The sequence below is a fragment of the Oncorhynchus kisutch genome, linkage group LG15, assembly GCF_002021735.2.
Source record: "Oncorhynchus kisutch isolate 150728-3 linkage group LG15, Okis_V2, whole genome shotgun sequence".
In the NCBI taxonomy this organism is placed as follows: Eukaryota; Metazoa; Chordata; class Actinopteri; order Salmoniformes; family Salmonidae; genus Oncorhynchus; species Oncorhynchus kisutch.
Window position 1 is genome coordinate 36,516,252 of NC_034188.2, and position 22,842 is coordinate 36,539,093.

The 22,842-nt window shown below is 44.2% G+C and overlaps 1 protein-coding gene and 1 non-coding gene across 2 annotated transcripts in view; one reads left to right on the forward strand and one right to left on the reverse strand.

Annotated features, from left to right (window-relative positions):
- LOC109905263 (alpha-1,3-mannosyl-glycoprotein 4-beta-N-acetylglucosaminyltransferase B) overlaps positions 1 to 22,842 on the reverse strand; it is a 222,983-nt gene that overhangs the window by 159,590 nt on the left and 40,551 nt on the right. The window lies entirely within an intron of this gene.
- On the forward strand, positions 18,088 to 18,159 carry trnap-cgg (transfer RNA proline (anticodon CGG)). The gene has a single exon. It is a non-coding gene; the product is annotated as a tRNA-Pro (tRNA).

Sequence of the window (22,842 nt, forward strand, 5' to 3'; positions counted from 1 at the left end):
CCACAAATAGAGCCACAAAATAAAGCCACAGTTTCCTTTTAAAGGGGCGAGTTAGTTAGACTTGCTTGCTGTGGTCACTTATCAGTGCAGAAATCCATTGCTCTATTGTATCAAGGGGGTTTGCTGTTCTTAATTAGGACTTGTGGGTGTTTGCCTCGAAGACCCATTCTGATAAATGGAGTGTAAAAAGGCTCGACCAGGCAGTTTTATCCATTCTTTTTCACTTCCTCAGGTCACAGAGTTTGTTGGGCATACCCTGGGACCGTACATTTAGATGGGTTGCTGTGCCTCGGAGGAGGTAACTAGGCTTCCTTTCCGACAGGATGCCGTTGTTATAAGCCCTCACCGCAGGGACTGGGGGACTGAGACAAGTCAGGGATGCTGTTTCCACGGACTCTGTGGGCTGACCATGCGTGAAGAGCGAATATGCTTCACATGCGAGTGTGTGCGCGTGCGTGCAGGATTTTACACTGCCGTTTCATTCATACAACCTTCACAGACATGAAGGATCAGGGATGCGTGGAATTGATGTTGATGCAGGGAATCCTTATTCTTTATGGAGTGATGATTCTGTCTGGAATGGATTACGTGAGCTCTCGCCCGCTCTCATTCTCAAGACAGTGCACGGACACATATTCACCGTTACGTGATAGTACGAGGCACGGCAAATGGCAAGCTGCCAAAGTAGAGGCATTAAAAAACATGTCTTGTATCTAGTATTCAGTCAGTCAACACCAGGGGGGGTAGAGTCAGAGTCAACCGTGATTCTTTGCGTGAATGGATGGTGTAACACCGCTCACTGTTCTGCTTACGAAGGAACAACACATTTAGCTGAGGCAACATTATAGGCCGATCCCAACCGTCCCCTAAACCCTGTTATTGGCCCATAATATTTTTTTATCTATGGTGGAAACCACAGATATAGAGAGAGACAGAGTTCACAGTTGTGCTTGAAATGGACAAACTCAGTGGGGAAAAACATAATGGTATAAACAACAGGCACAAATCCCATCACCAGTATCATATCAAGTACATCAAATCGCCAGACTGCTAATGGTCATTACATCACAGAAATTGGGCCATTAGGCCACAAGACTTGGTGTTGTCCAATATCAGGCACCCCTGACCAAGCTGATGGCTAATATGGATGCCATGCAAGGAAACAACAGTTTCATAGTTAAGATGTAAAAACAGAATCAAACTATTTGGACAAAATTGGCATTCGCCTCGCTACTCTGAATCCATATTGATTGTGACACCATAGCTCAGAACGGTTGTCTCTCAATATAGACTGTCTTTATGTCTAAATCGCCTGTATGTCTAAATTGGTCCGGGCATGGGGACCCACAGCCAACTGAGACACAGATTCCCAGCAGCCACCACAGTTGAGGTCAACGACAGGTCAAACTATAGAGTGAAACGATAGTAGTAAGTCAATGGTGAGGGACTGTGACATTGTCCATGTTATTCTGTTATGATGAAGTCCATGCGTGTGGTGTTCTTATAAACTGTGTGTTGTGTGTTCTGATGTGTCTGAGTTTTGTCTTGTTTCTGATAGCTATAGACAGATGTTAAATCAGACAAGTTATCTGCCAGTCTGTTGTTGAGTCACTGTTGATACAATCCCTATATGGCAATACCAAAATAGACTTAGATCAAGGCTGTCTATCCAACCTTGGAGTTACTCAGTATTTACACAATGAGAGAATTATTTCATACAACACTTCAAACTGCTCACAAAAGGAGATTTTGCAGTGCTTTTATGAGTCAAAAACCATCTGTCTAGAGCATTAATTTTGTTTGGCACAGGTGTGAAAATGAACTCTCCAGAACATTTGAACAGAGTTTGAACAGAGTTGGCTATGTGTGCTCGGGGAGGCCTATGAAGTCAGCCTCTCCAAACAGGACTTTTCAGCGGACCTGCTAGTCCTCATAACCAAATATGCACAAATTAAGCAACGTAAACGAGGGCCGTTGCAGTTCCCGCAAGTTAATATCTGGAGCTGCATTCTCTACTTGGCTGTTAAAAAAAACTCCAACTGACATTTCCTGTCAAATAAATGGATAGGAGCCCTGTAGTCAGAGGTGAAAAGCACACAGGATGTTGAAAAGAGCACTGGTATACTACTATCACCGACAGCTTGCTGTTGACCTGTGGGTCATTCCTTCTTGTTTGCCACACAGCTTCTTCCAAAACCACCTCCTGAGAGCGTCCACATGCTATAGCCCGTCATTGTCGTTGTCATGCCTGTGTCTGTCTGGCCTTATCATTGAATGATGCCTAGCTTTCCACTAATCCCACCTCTGACACCAGTGCGCATGGCAGACATCTCCAGTTGGGAAGCGGAGAGCGCTGAAAGGGAACCATACACTGCTCGGCTTCTTCGTCAAGGCAGATGCAACAGAGTAGTTCTAAGGCGCCAATGAAAGTGATTGACAGATGCAGCAGAAGAACAGTGGGGCAAGAAAGTATTTAGTCAACCACCATTTGTGCAAGTTCTCCCACTTAAAAAGATGAGAGGCCTGTATCATAGGTACACTTCAACTACGACAGACAAAATGAGAGAGAAAGAAATCCAGAAAATCACATTGTAGGATTTTTAATTAATTTATTTGCAAATCACCTACAAACAAGCAAGATTTCTGGCTCTCACAGACCTGTAACTTCTTCTTTAAGAGGCTCCTCTGTCCTCCACTCGTTACGTGTATTAATGGAACATGTTTGAACTTGTTATCAGTATAAAAGACACCTGTCCACAACCTCAAACAGTCACACTCCAAACTCCACTATGGCCAAGACCAAAGAGCTGTCAAAGGACACCAGAAACAAAATTGTAGACCTGCACCAGGCTGGGAAGACTGAATCTGCAATAGGTAAGCAGCTTGGATTGAAGAAATCAACTGTGGGAGCAATTATTAGGAAATGGAAGACATACAAGACCACTGATAATCTCCCTCGATCTGGGGCTCCACGCAAGATCTCACCCCGTGGGGGGGGTCAAAATGATCACAAGAGCTGGGACCAAAGTAACAAAGCCTACCATCAGTAACACACTACGCCGCCAGGGACTCAAATCCAGCAGTGCCAGATGCGTCCCCCTGCTTAAGCCAGTACATGTCCAGGCCCGTCTGAAGTTTGCTAGAGTGCATTTGGATGATCCAGAAGAAGACTGGGAGAATGTCATATGGTCAGATGAAACCAAAATATAACTGTTTGGTAAAAACTCAACTCGCCATGTTTGGAGGAAGAAGATTGCTGAGTTGCATCCAAAGAACACCATACCTACTGTGAAGCATGGGGGTGGAAACATCATGCTTTGGGGCTGTTTTTCTGCAATGGGACCAGGACGACTGATCCGTGTAAAGGAAATAATGAATGGGGCCATGTATCGTGAGATTTTGAGTGAAAACCTCCTTCCATCAGCAATGGCATTGAAGATGAAACGTGGCTGGGTCTTTCAGCATGACAATGATCCCAAACACACCGCCCGGGCAATGAAAGAGTGGCTTCGTAAGAAGCATTTCAAGGTCCTGGAGTGGCCTAGCCAGTCTCCAGATCTCAACCCCATAGAAAATCTTTGGAGGGAGTTGAAAGTCTGTGTTGCCCAGCAACAGCCCCAAAACATCACTGCTCTAGAGGAGATCTGCATGGAGGAATGGGCCAAAATACCAGCAACAGTGTGTGAAAACCTTGTGAAGACTTACAGAAAACGTTTGACCTCTGTCATTGCCAACAAAGGGTATATAAACAAAGTATTGAGATTAACTTGTGTTATTGACCAAATACTTATTTTCCACCATAATTTGCCAATAAATTCATGAAATACTACAATGTGATTTTCTGGATTTGTTTTTCTCATTTTTGTCTGTCATAGTTGAAGTGTACCTATGATGAAAATTACAGGCCTCTCTCATATTTTTAAGTGGGAGAACTTGCACAATTGGTGGCTGACTAAATACTTTTTTGCCCCACTGTATGTGGTCACCCCTTCAAATTAGTGGATTTGGCTATTTCAGCCACACCCATTGCTGACTGGTGTATAGAATCGAGCACATGCAATCTCCATAGACAAACGTACTCATTGACTTTCAACGTGGCACCGTCTTAGGATGTCATCTTTCCAACAAGTCAGTTCATCATATTGCTGCTAGAGCTGCCCCGTTCAACTGTAAGTGCTGTTATTGTGAAGTGGAAATGCCTAGGAGCAACAACGGCTCAGCCCGAAAGCGGTAGGACAAACAAGCTCCCAGAACGGGACCATCAAGAGCTGAAGCACGTAGCGCGTAAAAATCATCTGTCCTCGGTGCAACACTTACTACCGAGTTCCAAACTGTCTCTGGAAGCAAGACAAGAACTGTTAAACAGGAGCTTCATGAAATGGGTTTTCAATGCCGAGCAGCTACACACAAGATCACCATGCACAATGCCAAGTGTCAGCTGGAGTGTTATAAAGCTTGCCGCCATTGGACTCTGGAGCAGTGGAAACACGTTCTTTGGAGTGATGAATGAATCATGCTTCACCATCTGGCAGTCCGACAGATGAATCTGGGATTGGCAGATGCCAGGAGAACGCTACCTGCCCGAATGCACAGTACCAACTGTAAAGTTTGGTGGAGGAGGAATAATGGTCTGGGGCTGTTTTTCATGGTTCGGGCTAGGCCCCTTATTCCAGTGAAGGGAAACCTTAATGCTACAGCATACAATGACATTCTAGACAATTCTGTGCTTCCAACATTGTGGCAACAGTTTGGGGAAGGCCCTTTCCTGTTTCATCATGACAATGCCTCCGTGAGCAAAGTGAGGTCCATACAGAAATGGTTTCCCTCACTAATGCTCTTGAAGCTGAATGGAAGCAAGTCCCCGCCGCAATGTTCCAACATCTAGTGGAAAGCCTTCCCAGAAGAGTGGAGGCTGTTAATAGGGGTGGCAGGTAGCCTAATGGTTAGCGTTGGGCCAGTAACCGAAAGGTTTCTAGTTCGAATCCCTGAGCTGACAAGGTAAAAATGTTGTTGTTCTGCCCCTGAACAAGGCAGTTAACCCACTGTTCCTAGGCTGTCATTGTAAATAACAATTTGTTCTTAACTGACTTGCCTAGTTAAAATAAGGGTTAAATAAAATAAAATAAATAGCAGCAAAGGGGGGACCAACTCCATTTAAACGCCCATGATTTTGGAATGAGACAATCAATGAGCAGGTGTCCACATACCTTTGGCCATGTAGTGTAATTCACCAATACATTTCTTGGTAGTCCAAAAAATATTGCCATCAGGTTGTAAGTCACAGCTGGCCTGGTACATCATTTGCTGCCTCCACCCTTTCGGGATGCACGGTTTCAGTTTCAACGACTCAATATTTTGAACAAAAACGGACGACTGTAACGAATGCTGGGAATGTTAATACAATCAAACTAGCAAGGGCAATGATCACAAGTCAACCATAGCGTGGCTAATAGGTTAGCGCACGTGTAAAACACGAATCCAGCCAATGACACATTTCTATCTGAGCCCATGCAATGATTTGGGTTGTCAAATCATTTTGTCCCGCAACCACGCCCCCCGCGATGCGCCTCACTACAAGTCACAGCAAGCACTGCCAACATGCTGCACGCCCAAACGGCAGTGCATTGACACATACACACGCCACTCCTCCCAGATCCACACCATAGCCAGCCAATGCGCTGTATCGTATCATCACTAATGGCACTGACTCAATCTTCTCCAGGACCGAGAGTTTAAACCTGTTTTAGGCTAAATCTCAATGTTAAATTTCGATCCCAGTGGGTCATTGCTGAAGCCTACAGAAAATGTATTCTTGGTTGTCAAAAAGTTATAAGATAAAAGATTTACATGCGGGTATAAATTACTAAAAGACAATAGGACACAAGCGAGTATAAATGAGTGAACAGTTTGAGTCATCTGCTTTATGAAATTACAACCTGATGCGCTGGCATCAGTGAATTCAACTGCAAGTGAAACTGACAGCGTTTTAACTACTTTGCAGATAAAACAGACAATCATAATATCAGTCAAAAATATTACATTCCCAGTTTCTGCTTCAAAACCAACTTTATAAGAGGTTTTAAAATTAGGTTATATTTGACTCAAAATTCCATGACGTACAGGAATGCCTTGTTAGCAGACTAGATGGGTGCAGTACAATGCATGAATAATATAATTCACCAATACATTTCTTGGTAGTCCAAAAGATATTGCCATCAGGTTGTAAATTACAGCTGGCCTGGTACATTGTTTGCTGCCTCCACCCTTTCGGGATGCACGGTTTCAGTTTCAATTACTCAATATTTTGAACAGAAACTGACAGCTGTAACTAAGGCTGGAAATGTCAATACAATCAAACTAGCAAGGGCAATGATCACAAGTCATTCATAACGTGACTAATAGACTAGTGTACATGTGCCAAACAAGGCCCGCAGGCCGAATAGGACACACAAGCAAGTATAAATGAGTCAACAGTTGAGTAATCTACTTCATGAAATTACAGCCTGATGCACTCGCATAGGTCAATTCAACTTCTATTCTGCTGCTTTCTTGTGTCCGTACAGTATACAGTGCGCAGCAGAGGGAAAGTGTACAGACACATGCCACATTCCTAGCTAGGCTACTAAAATGTTGCAGTCTGGCTTTGGTTTTAAAAGCTTGTCAATTAATAACCAAAAAACGAACCCTGCAACAAAACATTGTGCAAAGGAGAAACATGTAGGCCTATTGCAGAAACATCTGAGCATTAGCCGAGGCTGGCTACTCAACTACAATACATTTTGGGTGCACTATACAGCAATGCTGCATTCAACCACACCGGTGATTCATGCAGTGCAATTTAAAAAAACTAACATTTTACAACAAACCTATAGCTACTATGTTACTGACTTGTTTATTGTTTACCCCATGTGTAACTCTGTGTTGTTGTCTGTTCACACTGCTATGCTTTATCTTGGCCAGGTCGCAGTTGCAAATGAGAACTTGTTCTCAACTAGCCTACCTGGTCAAATAAAGGTGAAATAAATAAATACAAATTGGAGTTATTAAATACTTTTTGATTCGGGTCGCAGCATTTTATGCACATCTGCAAGCATAGCAGCAAAGGCTGGTATAATATGATGTATATCTTCTTTAGTTTTAATATGTTAAAATGCTACATACAGCATCTTATGTACAGAAGTGGACGTTATAAAGGACCATATTTTTTTCTAATAAAACATTGGCCAGTTTGGGTCACATTTGCAATTTTTTTTGTCATGCCCACAAATGTGTTGTGTTTTTTCAATATGGCCCATGTGCTGATTGAGTTTGACACCCCATGGGCTAGCATATCTATTTATGCAGCTATCTATTTATTTAGCTAACTAACTAGGAGGATGTCATGTCATTGGAGGAGTGGGTGAGTGACCAACATTTCCCCCTCATTGTTTTTGGGTGGCTACAACTAGAGAGATGCATGTGTCATTTTGTCAGCTAGCAAGAAATGTGAATCGCTTTGCTAGTTAGCTATGCTGAACTTGAACGACTTATCAATAGTTAGCATCTCTCTTAGTTGTCAATCAAATGCATTTGGCATCAATGAAATGGGCAGGCAGGCAAGGTCCCATTCAGTTGTCAAAATGGGGTTGTGACAAGCATTGCTTTGGCAGGCAAGCTGCAGAAGGACAAGCAGGCTACTATTCCCCATTGTTTCAATGCAATTTTAAGAGCCTACTAGCTTGAAAAAGTTTGAGAGAATTTATCCAATGTTCCCTTGTTAGATTTAGTCTCATCTCGCTCTGGCTAGCATTAGTTGTTGATCTTGTTATTGTTAATGTGCATAGGCAACTGAGGGAGAGAGAGCCTACCCTTTTCATGGTTGTTTGATCAATAGGATTGTGAAGTGCCCAAACATAAGAGGACTCCTGTGGGATTTAGATATTTGCAGAGAACACTCAGGTGTATTTTGGCGAATGCATTCTAATGATCTAAAGTCGCACTACTGCCTGTATACACACAGTCCAGTTCAAAGTGAATGATGGCAGGCCCGTGTGGCAAATGACTTGTTTGCATATAGGTCTACTTAGGCTCCGATTGGCCATGGCGCACAGGTCTGCGTAGACTCCGGTCCTGGTCCAGACAGATGTTTTTATTAAGTTTTATTTACTGCGGTGTCTATTAGTTGTACAAACGCACGGCCGCTTTCCCACTCTATATTGCTATCGAATTTTCACAAATGCCGTACTATACGTCATTCCCAAACATTCTATGAATTTATGAACACTTGTAAATGACCATATCTAAGTGCCTCGCTTGTCAGAAACTGTAAAACAAAACAAAATCTGATTTAATGTTGCTAAACGCCGTGTGAGTTCCACATCAACCTCTCCACTAAAGGAAAATTACCTGCTGTCAGCTACTGCACAATGTGGAGGACAGGATAAGGCAAGGTTCAACACTACAAAATGAAAAAACAATAAGAGAACCACTCTCTTTCAGAAATCTGGGCAGAATAAAAATGGGGTCCCTGCTGAAAAAGTTTGAATACCACTGCAGTAGATGAAAATAGAAGAAAAAGTGAAGTGAAGTGAAGACAGACAAGGGAGAACAGACAGGAGAGGGAGAATGCTTAGGGAACCAAGAGGGAGATGTGAAAATAAGAGAAATGGTGACAGAGAAAGAGCAAACGGCAAGAGGCGGCCACAGTAAAAGAGAGTGAGAGACAGAAAACAATTGAGAGAGAGAGAGCAAGAGAATGAGCAAGTGAGACAGAGGAAGGGAGAATCAAGAAGTGGGAGAGAAGGCATAACCCACAAAGACAGACAGAAGATGGCGCCGAAGAGGATGGCTGACGTTTTACATGCCAGTAACCAACTGTACTATTTTGTTTGATTTTTTGCATTGTTTGTAACTTATTTTTGTACTTGTTTTGTACATAAGGTTCCTGCTACCATCTCTTATGACCGAAAATAACTTCTGAACATCAGAACTGGGATAACTCACCACGAACTGGAAGAAGCTTTTTCCTTTAACGAGTCCGACAAGAACGATATACTGCTCTCCCGGGAAATGCCTAGATCCCAGTCATTTGCGTAAAGAAAAGACGGAGGAAAAGAGGACACAGATCAGGCTGCCTTCTGAGAATCCGTAGGCGAGCGAGTAAACTCCCACTGCCATCAATTCTACTTGCTAACATGCAATCATTGGAAAATAAAATGTATGGCCTACGATTATCCTACCAACGGGACATTAAGAACTGTAAAATCTTATGTTGTTTCACGGAGTTGTGGCTGAATGACGACACGGATAATATAGAGCTGGAGGGATTTTCAATGCACCGGCAGAACAGTAAAGCTACGTCTGGTAAGACGATTGGTAGGGTTGTTTGTCTTTTTGTCAATAACAGCTGGTGCGTGATGTCTCATATTAAAGAAGTCTCGAGGTATTGCTCGCCTGAGGTAGAGTACCTTATGATAAGCTGTAGATCACACTATCTACAAAGACAGTTCTCATCTATATTATTCGTAGCCATCTATATACCACCACAGACCGATACTGGCACTAAGACCGCACTCAACCAACTCAATAAGGCCATAAGCAAACAAGAAAATGCTCTCTCAGAAGCGGCGCTCCTAGTCGCCGGGGACTTTAATACAGGCAAACTTAAATCAGTTTTACCAGCATGTCACATGTGCAACCATAGAAGAAGAAGAAAAAAACTCAAGACCCCCTTTACTCCACACACAGAGATGCATACAAAGCTCTCCCCCGCCCTTCATTTGGCAAATTTGACCGTAATTCTAACCTCCTGATTCCTGCTTACAAGCAAAAACTAGTGGTCAGATGATACGGATGCTACGCTACAGGACTGTTTTGCTAACACAGACAGCAATATTTTCCGGGATTCATCCAATGGCATTGAGGAGAATACCACCTCAGTCACCGGCTTCATCAATAAGTGCATCCACGAAGTCGTACCCACAGTGCAACTGGAACATATCCCAACCAGAACCCATGGATTACAGGCAACATCCGCATCAAGCTAAAGACTAGAGCTGCCGCTTTCAAGGAGCGGGACACTAATCCGGACACCCATAAAAAAATCCTGCTATGCCCTCAGACGAACCATCTGTCAATACAGGATTAAGATTGAATCCTACTACACCGTGCTCTGATGCTCGTCAGATGTGGCAGAGCTTGAAAACTATTACGGACTACAAAGGGAAACCCAGACGCAAGCTGCCCAGTGACGTGAGCCTACCAGACGAGCTAAATGCTTTTTATGCTCACTTTGAGGCAAGCAACACTGAAGCATGCACGAGAGCACCAGCTGTTCTGGATGACTTTGTGATATCGCTCTCGGTAAACAATGTGAGCAAGACCGTTAAACAGGTCAACATTCACAAAGCCACAGGGCCAGATGGATTACCAGGACATGTACTCAAAGCATGACTAGACCAACTGGCAAGTGTCTTCACTGACATTTTCAACCTCTCCCTGACCGAGTCTGTAATACCTACATGTTTTAAGCAGACCACCACATTCCCTGTGCCCAGGGAAGCAAAGGTAACCTGCCTAAATGATTGCTGCCCTGTAGAATTCACGTCGGTAGCCATGAAGTGCTTTGAAAGGCTGGTCATCTCTCACATCAACAGCATCCTGCCGGATACCCAAGACCCACACCAATTCACATACCGCCCCAACAGATGATGCAATCTCAATCGCACTCCACACTGCCCTTTCCCACCTGGACAAAAGGAACACCTATGTGAGAATTCTGTCCATTGACTACAGCTCAGCGTTCAACACCATAGTGCCCACGAAGCTCATCAATAAGCTAAGGACCCTGGGACTAAACACCTCCCCCTGCAACTGGAACCTGGACTTCCTTACAGGGCGCACTCAGGTGGTAAGGGTAGGCAACAATACATCTGCCATGCTGATCCTCAACACTGGGGCCCCTCAGGGGTGTGGACTTAGTCCCCTCCTGTACTCCCTATTGACCCACGACTGCATGGCCAAACACGATTCCAACACCATCATTAAGTTTGCTGACAATACAACAGTGGTAGGCTTAAATCACCAACAACGATGAGACATCCTATAGAGAGGAAGTCAGAACTGGCAGTGTGGTGCCAGGACAACAACCTCTCCTTCAATATGAGCAAGAAAAAGGAGCTGATCATGGACTACAGGAAAAGGCGGGGCGAACAGGCCCCCATTAACATCAACAGGGCTGTAGTGGAGAGGGCCAAGAGTTTCAAGTTCCTTGGTGTCCACATCAACAAAGATCTATCATGGTCCAAACTAGAGGTCGCCCGATTAATCGGAATGGCCGATTAATTAAGGACAAAAAATGTACACCTTTATTTAAACTAGGCAAGTCAGTTAAGAACACGTTCTTATTTTCAATAACGACCTAGGAACAGTGGGTAACTGCCTTGTTCAGGGGCAGAACGACAGATTTTTACCTTGTCAGCTCGGGGATTCAATCTCGCAACCTTACAGTTAACTAACATTAGTCCAACGCTCTAACCACCTGCCTCTCTTTGCACTCCACGAGGTGCCTACCTGTTACGCGAATGCAGTAAGAAGCCAAGGTAAGTTACTAGCTAGCATTAAACTTATTTTATAAAAAACAATCAATCAATCAATCATAATCACTAGTTAACTACACATGGTTGATGATATTACTAGTTTATCTAGCGTGTCCTGCATTGCATATAATCGATGCGGTGCGCTTCGAGGAAAAAGGACTGTCGTTGCTCCAGCGTGTATCTAACCATAAACATCAATGCCTTTCTTAAAATCAATACACAGAAGTATTTCATTTTTAAACCGGCATATTTAGCTAAAAGAAATCCAGGTTAGCAGGCAATATTAACCAGGTGAAATTGTGTCACTTCGCTTGCGTTCATTGCACGCAGAGTCAGGGTATATGGTGATACTAATAAACGTTTTGTTTTCGAAATGATAGTTTCCAGATTTGACCATATTAATGACCTAAGGCTCGTATTTCTGTGTGTTATTATGTTATAACTAAGTCTATGATTTTATAGAGCAGTCTGACTGAGCGATGGTAGGCAGCAGCAGGCTCGTAAGCATTCATTCAAAAAGCACTTTAGTGCGTTTTGCCAGCAGCCCTTCACTGTGCGTCAAGCATTGCGCTGTTTATGACTTCAAGCCTATCAACTCCCGAGATTAGGCTGGTGTAACCGATGTGAAATGGCTAGCTAGTTAGCGGGGTGCGCGCTAATAGCGTTTCAAACGTCACTAGCTCTGAGACTTGGAGTAGTTGTTCCCCTTGCTCTGCATGGGTAACGCTGCTTAGAGGGTGGCTGTTGTCGATGTATTCCTGGTTCGAGCCCAGGTAGGAGCGAGGAGAGGAACGGAAGCTATACTGTTACACTGGCAATACTATAGTGCCTATAAGAACATCCAATAGTCAAAGGTACATGGAATACAAATGGTATAAAGAGAAATAGTCCTATAAATACTATATTAACTACAACCTAAAACTTCTTACCTTGGAATATTGAAGACTCATGTTAAAAGGAACCACCAGCTTTCATATGTTCTCATGTTCTGAGCAAGGAACTTAAAATGTTAGCTTTTTTACACGGTACATATTGCACTTTTACTTTCTTCTCCAACACTTTGTTTTTGCATTATTTAAACCAAATTGAACATGTTTCTGTATTTATTTGAGGCTAAATTGATTTTTATTGATGTATTATATTAAGTTAAAATAAGTGTTCATTCAGTATTGTTGTAATTGTCATTATTACAACAAAAAAAAAATTGCAGATTAATCGGTATCTCCTTTTTTTGGTCCTCCAATAATCGGTATCGGCGTTGAAAAATCATAGTCGGTCAGCCTCTAGTCCAAACACACCAAGTCAGTTGTGAAGAGGGCATCACAAAACCTTTTCCCCCTCAGGAGACTGAAAAGATTTGGCGTGGGTTCCCAGATCCTCAAAAAGTTATATAGCTGCACCATCAAGAGCATCCTGACCGGTTGCATCACCGTCTTGTACGGCAACTACTCGGCATGTGACCGTAAGGCGCTACAGAGGGTAGTGCGTACGGCCCAGGACATCACTGGGGCCAAGCTTCCTGCAATCCAGGACCTATTATGTCAGAGGAAAGCCCATAAAATTGTCAGAGACTCCAGTCCCCCAAATCATAGATTGTTTTCTCTGCTACCGCACGGCAAGCGGTACTGGAGCACCAAGTCTGGGACCCCCCCTCCATTTGTTTTGTACACTACTGCTACTCGCTGTTTATTATCTATGCAGTTTCACTTCACCCCTACCTACATGTACAAATGACCTCTAACCTGTACCCCTGCACACTGACTCGGTACCGGTACCCCCTGTATATAGCCTCGTTATTGTTATGTTGTTACTTTTTACTTTAGTCTATTTGGTAAATATCTTCTTAACTCTTCTTGAACTGCACTGTTGGTTAAGGGCCTGTAAGTAAGCATTTTACGGTATGGTCTACACTTTTTGTATTCGGCGCATGTGGCAAATAAAGTTTGATTTGATTTGAAAATGAGTGAGTGAGAAGCAGAGCGAGAAACAGCAATTGAGTGATAGAGAGAGAAAACAAGCAAGTGAGAGACAGATACAGAAAAACAATGTATGACAAAGAGCAAGAGAAAAAAACGCTGACGGACAGCGGCGGTGATGGCAGTCTGGGGGGAGGGGGAGGGGGGGGGCTGATGATGGGGTCAGGGTTCACATCTTGTGGTTTTGTCAGAGCTCAGAACCACTTGACCCTGCCGGGGACCGCGGATGACCACAGACGCTAGACGGTCGATGCAGATTGAACCCAGAGTGCTGCGGTGGCCAGAGTGGACATTTCACCCCCCCCCCATCCCTCCCTCTACTCAAAGCCTGTAAGAGCAAATTCCCATAAAGATATAACTACTGCAGAGGACCTGGGGAGTTGTTCGCACACATATATCATGCTGCTGACACAGGACAGTGTGAGAGAGGCAGGTGTCGATAGTACACCATTTATCATGACGAGGGTTTGAAAGCCTCTGCTTTCAAGAGGCAGAGGGGCGAGAGCATGGGCCCCTGAGTTCTCCTGAAAAAATATAGAATTAGAGTTGGACTTATACAGGATACTAACCTCAACATCAAAACATTCAATCCAAATCACAATTCCAAACCTAAAACCTTGATTTCAGACAAAATTACCTGAATGGACTATTACTAACAAAGACTATCAAAAAAAACTTCTAACAAACTAAAACCTACAGAAGAAACACAGCGAAACCTGGAAATACCATCTGCAACAACACCGAAGGCTAAACGTAAAAGACAATCTCTAGGGAATTTTGTTATATAAAGCTTAATAAATAAGTCTACAAAGCACCAAGCTGCTAGGAAGGAAACTGACATGATCAATAAGCACTTAAGTGTGAGGTGTGAAAACTCTTGAGCTTAACAATGCCAAGAGAGTTCTACAACCCCCCCCCCCCCCAACCCAAATGTAGAGGTTAGTAGAATACAGTACCCCATGGATATTTAAAATAACACCGCATGGAGTAACTACAAAAAAAGCTCCTTGAGGACAATCCAGAGACACTATTTGCGGACTGCTACAAAGAGAGGAATGTAAGCAACTTATTTTTCCACACAGACCATCCCCTGGCATGGCACAGTGCTATAAGAGGACACTAGACCTATGTCAAGAGAGAGGGTATTGGCCCTTGGTGGAAACTTAGAATACTAGACGTTGAGGAAATTGAAGCAACCTCTGTCAACCTCTACAGGTCTGGGACAGTAATGGTGCAGGGCATCCTCATACAGTTCCAGCAGAACTTTTATGGGATCAAAGAGAGAGCACAGCAGGAAACGTTCTCTCTGTAAATCTCTTCTAACTCTCCTGCAGACGAGGACAATCACTCCCCCCACCACTGAACACACCCAGGTCCCACGACTGCACATTTGGCAGGAGGTTAGGAAGTGCAGCTCAGTTTCCACCTCATTTTGTGGGCAGTGTGCACATAGCCTGTCTTCTCTTGGGAGCCAGGTCTGCCTTCAGCGGACTTTCTCAATAGCAAGGCTTTGCTCGCTGAGTCTGTACATAGTCAAAGATTTCCTTAATTTTGAGTCAGTCACAGTTGTCAGGTATTCTGCCACTGTGTCCTCTCTGTTTTGGGCCAAATAGCATTCTAGTATGCTCTGTTTTTTGGTCAAATCTTTCCAATGTGTCAAGTAATTATGTTTTTGTTTTCTCATGATTTGGTTGGGTCTAATTGTGTTGCTGTCCTGGGGCTCTGTGGGGTCTGTTTATGAACAGAGCCCCAGGACCAGCTTTCTTAGGGGAATGTTCTCCAGGTTTATTTCTATGTAGGTGATGGCTTTGTTATGGAATATTTGGGAATTGCTTGCCTTTAGGTGGTTGTAGAATTTAATGTCTCTTTTCTGGATTTTGATCATTAGCGGGTAAAAGCCTCTAAGTGAGGTGAGCACCAGAAAATACATTAAGGAAATCTTTGACTATGTACAGACTCAGCGAGCATAGCCTTGCTATTGAGAAAGTCCGCCGAAGGCAGACCTGGCTCTCAAGAGAAGACAGGCTGTGCACACTGCCCACAAAATGAGGTGGAAACTGAGCTGCACTTCCTAACCTCCTGCCAAATGTATGACCATATTAGAGACAAATATTTCCCTCAGATTACACAGACCAACAAAGAATTCTAAAAATCAAATCCAATTTTGATAAACTCCCATATCTATTGGGTGAAATACCAAAGTGTGCCATCACAGTAGCAAGATTTGTGACCTGTTGCCACCAGAAAAGGGCAACCAGTGAAAAACAAACACCATTGTAAATAAATCTAGGTTGTATGTTTATTTATTTTCCCTTTTTGCACATCATTACAACACTATATACACACATGTGACATTTGAATTGTCTTTATACTTTTGGAACTTTTGGAAGTGTAATGTTTACTGTTATTTTTTGTTTTTGTTTATATCACTTGTTTCCCGTTCCAATAAAGCCCTTAAATTGAATTGAAATTGAATTGAGAGAGATAGAAGAGAAGAGTGAGTGTATGAACTTCAGCAGCCCCACTATTACACCCCCCCCCCCCTCCCCTCCACTCGGCTCTGTGGGCTGGCCAGAGGACTGGTTCATGCTCTGTCCTGTGTGCCAGGTTCACCAAGGGTATACCCAGAACAGAGCTCAGGCTCTCTCCTTCAACACCACCACCACTGTACCTTCATTCAGAAGGTCGTAACTTCGCTGCTGTGTATGTGGCAGATATAACGCATGAGTGAGTATGATTATGTATTCAGAGTATGAGTGTATATTTACAATGGTGTACTGTATGTGTGTGTGAGCTTGTGCTGCAATGTCAACATAGGTAATTGTGTGTATTTTCTCTCTGTAGGTGGGCTTGCATCTGTCCGCTACAGAGGCCCTCCTTTCTCTCACCATCTGGCCTCCCTGCACTTATTAATCTCACTAACGACTTCCTTAATTCAAACAATTTAACAATTTCAAAAGATCCAGATGTTCTACTGTCAATTGTCCGTTAGGGGCCCCGGAACACACCCACAGAGACAATGGCCTTACTGAAGAGCTCAGTGACTTTGAACGTGGCACCGTCATAAAATACCACCTTTCCAACAAGTCAGTTCGTCAAACGTCTGCCCTGCTAGAGCTGCCCCGGTCAACTGTAAGTGTGGTCATTGTGAAGTGGAAACGTCTAGGAGCAACAATGTCTCAGCCGCGAAGTGGTAGGCCACACAAGCTCACAGAACGAGACCGGCGAGTGCTGAAGCACGCAGTGGGTAAGAATCGTCTGTCCTCGGTTGAAACACTCACTACCGAGTTCCAAACTACCTTCAGAAGCAACGTCAGCACAAGAACTGTTTGGTCGGGAGCTTTTCATGAAATTGGTTTCCATGGTCGAGCAGCCGCACACAAGCCTAAGATCACAATGCCGCCCGTCGGCTGGAGTAGTGTAAAGCTCGCCCCCAATGGAGCAGTGGAAACGCCTTCTCTGGAGTGATGAATCACGTATCACCATCTGACAGTCAGAAGGAAGAATCTGAGTTTGGCAGATGCCAGGAGAATACTACCTGCCTGAATGCACAGTGCCAACTTTAAAGTTTGGTGGTGGAGGAATAATGGTCTGGGGCTGTTTTTCATGGTTCAGGCTAGGCACTTTATTCCAGTGAAGGGAAATCTTAATGCTACAGCATGCAATAACATTCTAGATGATTCTGTGCTTCCAACTTTATTGCAAGTCTGGGGAAGGCCCTTTCCTTTTTCAGCATGACAATGCCCCATGCACAAAGCGAGGTCCTTCTCGAGATCCGTGTGGAAAAACATGACTGGCCTGACCTCATCGAACACCTTTGGGATGAATTGGAAGGCCGACTGCGAGCCAGGGCTAATCGCCGAACATCAGTGCCCGACCTCACTCATGTTCGTGGCTGAATGGTATCAATTCCGCGCAGCAATGTTCCAACATCTAATGGAAAACCTTCCCAGAAGAGTGAAGGCTGTTATAGCAGCAAAGGGGGGGGCCAACTCCATATTAATACCCATGATTTTGGAATTGTGTGCAGGTGTGCAGGTGTCCACATACTCTTGGTCATGTAATGTATGTACCTATGGGGATAAGGTAAAGGCGTCCGCATGCTTCCCAGCCAAAACAGGTCAGTAGAGTTTGTGCCTATATTATGACGACATATGGTGACGTTTTTGTTCGTTTTGGACTTTTTTCGGCTGTTTGGGCTCACCAATTTTTTGATGGGCTACGCCCCTTCGTCGTTGATTGGTCAGCAGTAGGGATTCTTCAATAACGTCTTTGATGTCATTCAATGAGAGACTATTGTTTTCATGCACATTTTTTCTTGCTGTTACAGCTAATGAAGATTGTAATTCATCTGCTGAGTCTTTCAGATTCAAAGTATTTGAACTGAAACCTGGTCAACTGCTTGGAAGATAGCTATGCTCACAAGTATAACACCAACACTCACGTGATTCACTGTGGCCTGGCACCATCGATCTGTCAATCCAAATCCTCACCGTCATTGCTGGCGACCGCAAAAAAAATGTCTTGGATAAAATGGCTCGTTGGTCTAGGGGTATGATTCTCGCTTCGGGTGCGAGAGATCCCGGGTTCAAATCCCGGACCAGCCCATTTGTAGAGCCTTTAACAATCTGAAATTATTGAAAAATACAGTGGCAAAAACATCAATTTAGACAGATTTCTTGAGTTATCTTAGATTACTTTGACTATTTTGAGAAAGTGTATACTGAATACGGCGTCTCAAAATGCACAAACAGAACCTTTTGAGTCTAGAGCCTGGTCTGCAAAAGGGGTTAATAATCTAGGGGATATATTCAACTCAACTGTTAGTTTTCAGGAACTTCGTCTTTGTTTTGATTTGCAGGGTCGTCATTCTTTCTATATCATAGACTACGGTCAGCACCTCGTGCCTATTGAGTCCCATGGGGTACAAGTTTGGAAAGGCACCCGGTGACCAGAGGTTTTGTGTCTGCTATGTGTCTGCTAAACCATCAATTAATTCATTTGTCATAGATCGTATTGGACACCACTTGTAAGATCTCATGCAAAGCAAGGCTCAAAGCCCATACCGTGACCTATGTAACCTCAATACACTTAGCACATACAAACATATGATCTGAGGTTTCTGAGTTTTGGAGAAAAGTGTTGTGTATTGTCTCTGACATGATTGATAAAACTGTACCCCTTGAACCAATTACGCTGTTGCTTAACAATGATACAGGTATGCAGCTGAATGAGAAACAGCTAAACGTTTGGCTGGCTGGGTTGACTGGTAGTATGCAAACATGCACACAAACACACACCATGGATTTACGAGAATAGCTTGAACTTATCAGACAAACTTTGAAGCTCTTTCAAGGGAGAGGCTGGGAGACCGGGGAGTCATTGTTTCCGTGGGAACCCACATTTGACGGACAGGGCGCTCAATTGTCGAGACGGCAACCAGATCTGAGTGTTTTAAAGAGGTCTTTGAAGACCGACACTTTGTTGTTCCCTCCCTCTCTCCCCCCTCTCTCTTTCCTCCCTCAAGGATAGACGTTTCCCCATTGACAAATATTAACCATGAGGAAAAACACAACGCATGTCCTTATATCAATGTCAAGCGGAAACTTCACCCTTCGCTCTCTCTATCCCTCCCCCCATCCGAGACCAAGTTGAGGGGTAACAGTTCAGGTAACAGTTACCTTTGGTGAATGGGTGGAATTGTGTAATACAGGGAGCTGCCTCCCCCTTCCCTCCCTTAGCCAAGCCCCTGTCCATGACACAAAGCAGCCATTTAAGACGGAGGCCAGGTCTGGAGGGCCACTTAAAAACCAACCTATTTAACCAGCGCCGCCTTGGACAAGTAGAGGGGGAGGGGGAAGGGACAGTACACAATGGTGACATTCTGACTAGGACCAGGGAGGTATTCATTAGGTACTGAAACAGGCAGGGACTACCTGAACTTGTCCAATAACGACCCAGGGAAGAAAGTGGATTGAGTGAGAGTTTGGTAACACTTCGTGTGAAGCCTCTTCACACGAAGTGGCATAGCAGTTCAGACGTCTTTTGTCCTCGTCTTGTCGTGTCCTGTATATATATATATATATATTTACAACTTTTTCACATACATTTTATTTTTATTTTCCATCAACTCATCTTCAAAACACTCTCCTGCAACCCGCCTCACCAATGTATATTTATAAAAAAGTATTATTTACCTCAGATCTGTAATCCTCCAAGAAGCTAGCCAGAAACTCCAGGAGGCTGGCCTGAAACTAGCCAGTAGCTAATCCAGAAGCTAGTTCAGAAGCTAGTTGGCTCCTTTACTGGCAAGTCGTTGGTGTTCAGCTAACCACGGTTTGTGGTCATCGGCTATCCTTTGGCTCGAAAGTCTATCGCCAGTTCTGTACGGCGCAGCGCGGCTCGGAGCGGAGCATACCGGACCAATTTTTCTCTCCATGTCCCTGGATTTCGACTGCTCTCTGGACATTCATGCCCGGATCTCACAGCTAGCTAGCTGCTATCCGTGTGACTATCGGCCTTCGTCGATTCCGGAGCAAACATCAATTGTTCCGGAGCTAGCAAGCTCCGTCAATCACTCCTGAGTTCCATCAATCGCACCTGGGCTGCAGTCGCCTATCCGGACCCGTTTTGCTGCCTTCACGGAGCCCCACCGGGCCTTCACAACTGGACTGCCGACGTTATCTACCCGAAGGAGTTATTCGGCTGGCTCCTCCGTCGCGACGTTACCTGAACGCCCATCTGCGGCCTGCTAACCGTTAGCTGTCTTACCGGCTGCTATCTGAATAGACAATCGGACAATTTTTTATTTTTTTTATTTTTATTTTTTTATATATTTTTTTTATTTTTTATTATTATTATTATGTTTTCTTCTTGGGCCTCTATAACTATATCTATTGTTTTTATTTTTGTTGTTGTTGTGTGATTTGGATTGATCCCCTCTACCACACGGAACCCCACTAATCTACTGACGGAGCGCAGGAGGTGGCTAACAACAGACCTCCATCCTATGCTAGCTTGCTACCGATGCCCTGGCTAGCTGTCTAAATCACCAACCAACCTCTCCACTCACCGGACCCTTTTGATCACTCGACTAAGCATGCCTCTCCTTAATGTCAATATGTCTTGTCCATTTTTGTTCTGGTTAGTGTTTATTGGCTTATTTCACTGTAGAGCCTCTAGTCCTGCTCACTATACCTTATCCAACCTATTAGTTCCACCACCCACACATGCAATGACATCTCCTGGTTTCAACGATGTTTCTAGAGACAATATCTCTCTCTTCATCACTCAATACCTAGGTTTACCTCCACTGTATTCACATCCTACCATACATTTGTCTGTACATTATACCTTGATGCTATTTTATCGCCCCCAGAAACCTCCTTTTACTCTATGTTCCAGACGTTCTAGACGACCAATTCTCATAGCTTTTAGCCGTACCCTTATTCTACTCCTCCTATGTTCCTCTGGCGATGTAGAGGTGAATCCAGGCCCTGCAGTGCCTAGCTCCACTCCTATTCCCCAGGCGCTCTCTTTTGACGACTTCTGTAACCGTAATAGCCTTGGTTTCATGCATGTTAACATTAGAAGCCTCCTCCCTAAGTTTGTTCTATTCACTGCTTTAGCACACTCTGCCAACCCGGATGTTCTAGCTGTGTCTGAATCCTGGCTTAGGAAGACCACCAAAAATTCCGAAATTTTAATTCCAAACTACAACATTTTCAGACAAGATAGAACTGCCAAAGGGGGCGGTGTTGCAATCTACTGCAAAGATAGCCTGCAGAGTTCTGTCCTACTATCCAGGTCTGTACCCAAACAATTTGAACTTCTACTTTTAAAAATCCACCTCTCTAAAAACAAGTCTCTCACCGTTGCCGCCTGCTATAGACCACCCTCTGCCCCCAGCTGTGCTCTGGACACCATATGTGAACTGATTGCCCCCCATCTATCTTCAGAGTTCGTGCTGCTAGGCGACCTAAACTGGAACATGCTTAACACCCCAGCCATCCTACAATCTAAACTTGATGCCCTCAATCTCACACAAATAATCAATGAACCTACCAGGTACCTCCCCAAAACCTTAAACACGGGCACCCTCATAGATATCATCCTAACCAACTTCCCCTCTAAATACACCTCTGCTGTCTTCAACCAAGATCTCAGCGATCACTGCCTCATTGCCTGCATCCGTAATGGGTCAGCGGTCAAACGACCTCCACTAATCACTGTAAAACGCTCCCTGAAACACTTCTGCGAGCAGGCCTTTCTAATCGACCTGGCCGGGGTATCCTGGAAGGATATTGATCTCATCCCGTCAGTAGAGGATGCCTGGATATTTTTTTTAAATGCCTTCCTAACCATCTTAAATAAACATGCCCCATTTAAGAAATTTAGAACCAGGAACAGATATAGCCCTTGGTTCTCCCCGGACCTGACTGCCCTTAACCAACACAAAAACATCCTATGGCGTTCTGCATTAGCATCGAACAGCCCCCGTGATATGCAGCTGTTCAGGGAGTCTAGAAATCATTATACACAGGCAGTTAGAAAAGCCAAGGCTAGCTTTTTCAAGCAGAAATTTGCTTCCTGCAACACTAACTCAAAAAAGTTCTGGGACACTGTAAAGTCCATGGAGAATAAGAACACCTCCTCCCAGCTGCCCACTGCACTGAAGATAGGAAACACTGTCACCACTGATAAATCCACCATAATTGAGAATTTCAATAAGCATTTTTCTACGGCTGGCCATGCTTTCCACCTGGCTACTCCTACCCCGGACAACAGCACTGCACCCCCAACAGCAACTCGCCCAAGCCTTCCCCATTTCTCCTTCTCCCAAATCCATTCAGCTGATGTTCTGAAAGAGCTGCAAAATCTGGACCCCTACAAATCAGCCGGGCTAGACAATCTGGACCCTTTCTTTCTAAAATGATCTGCCGAAATTGTTGCCACCCCTATTACTAGCCTGTTCAACCTCTTTCGTGTCGTCTGAGATTCCCAAAGATTGGAAAGCAGCTGCGGTCATCCCCCTCTTCAAAGGGGGGGACACTCTTGACCCAAACTGCTACAGACCTATATCTATCCTACCGTGCCTTTCTAAGGTCTTCGAAAGCCAAGTCAACAAACAGATTACCGACCATTTCGAATCTCACCATACCTTCTCTGCTATGCAATCCGGTTTCAGAGCTGGTCATGGGTGCACCTCAGCCACGCTCAAGGTCCTAAACGATATCTTAACCGCCATCGATAAGAAACATTACTGTGCAGCCGTATTCATTGATCTGGCC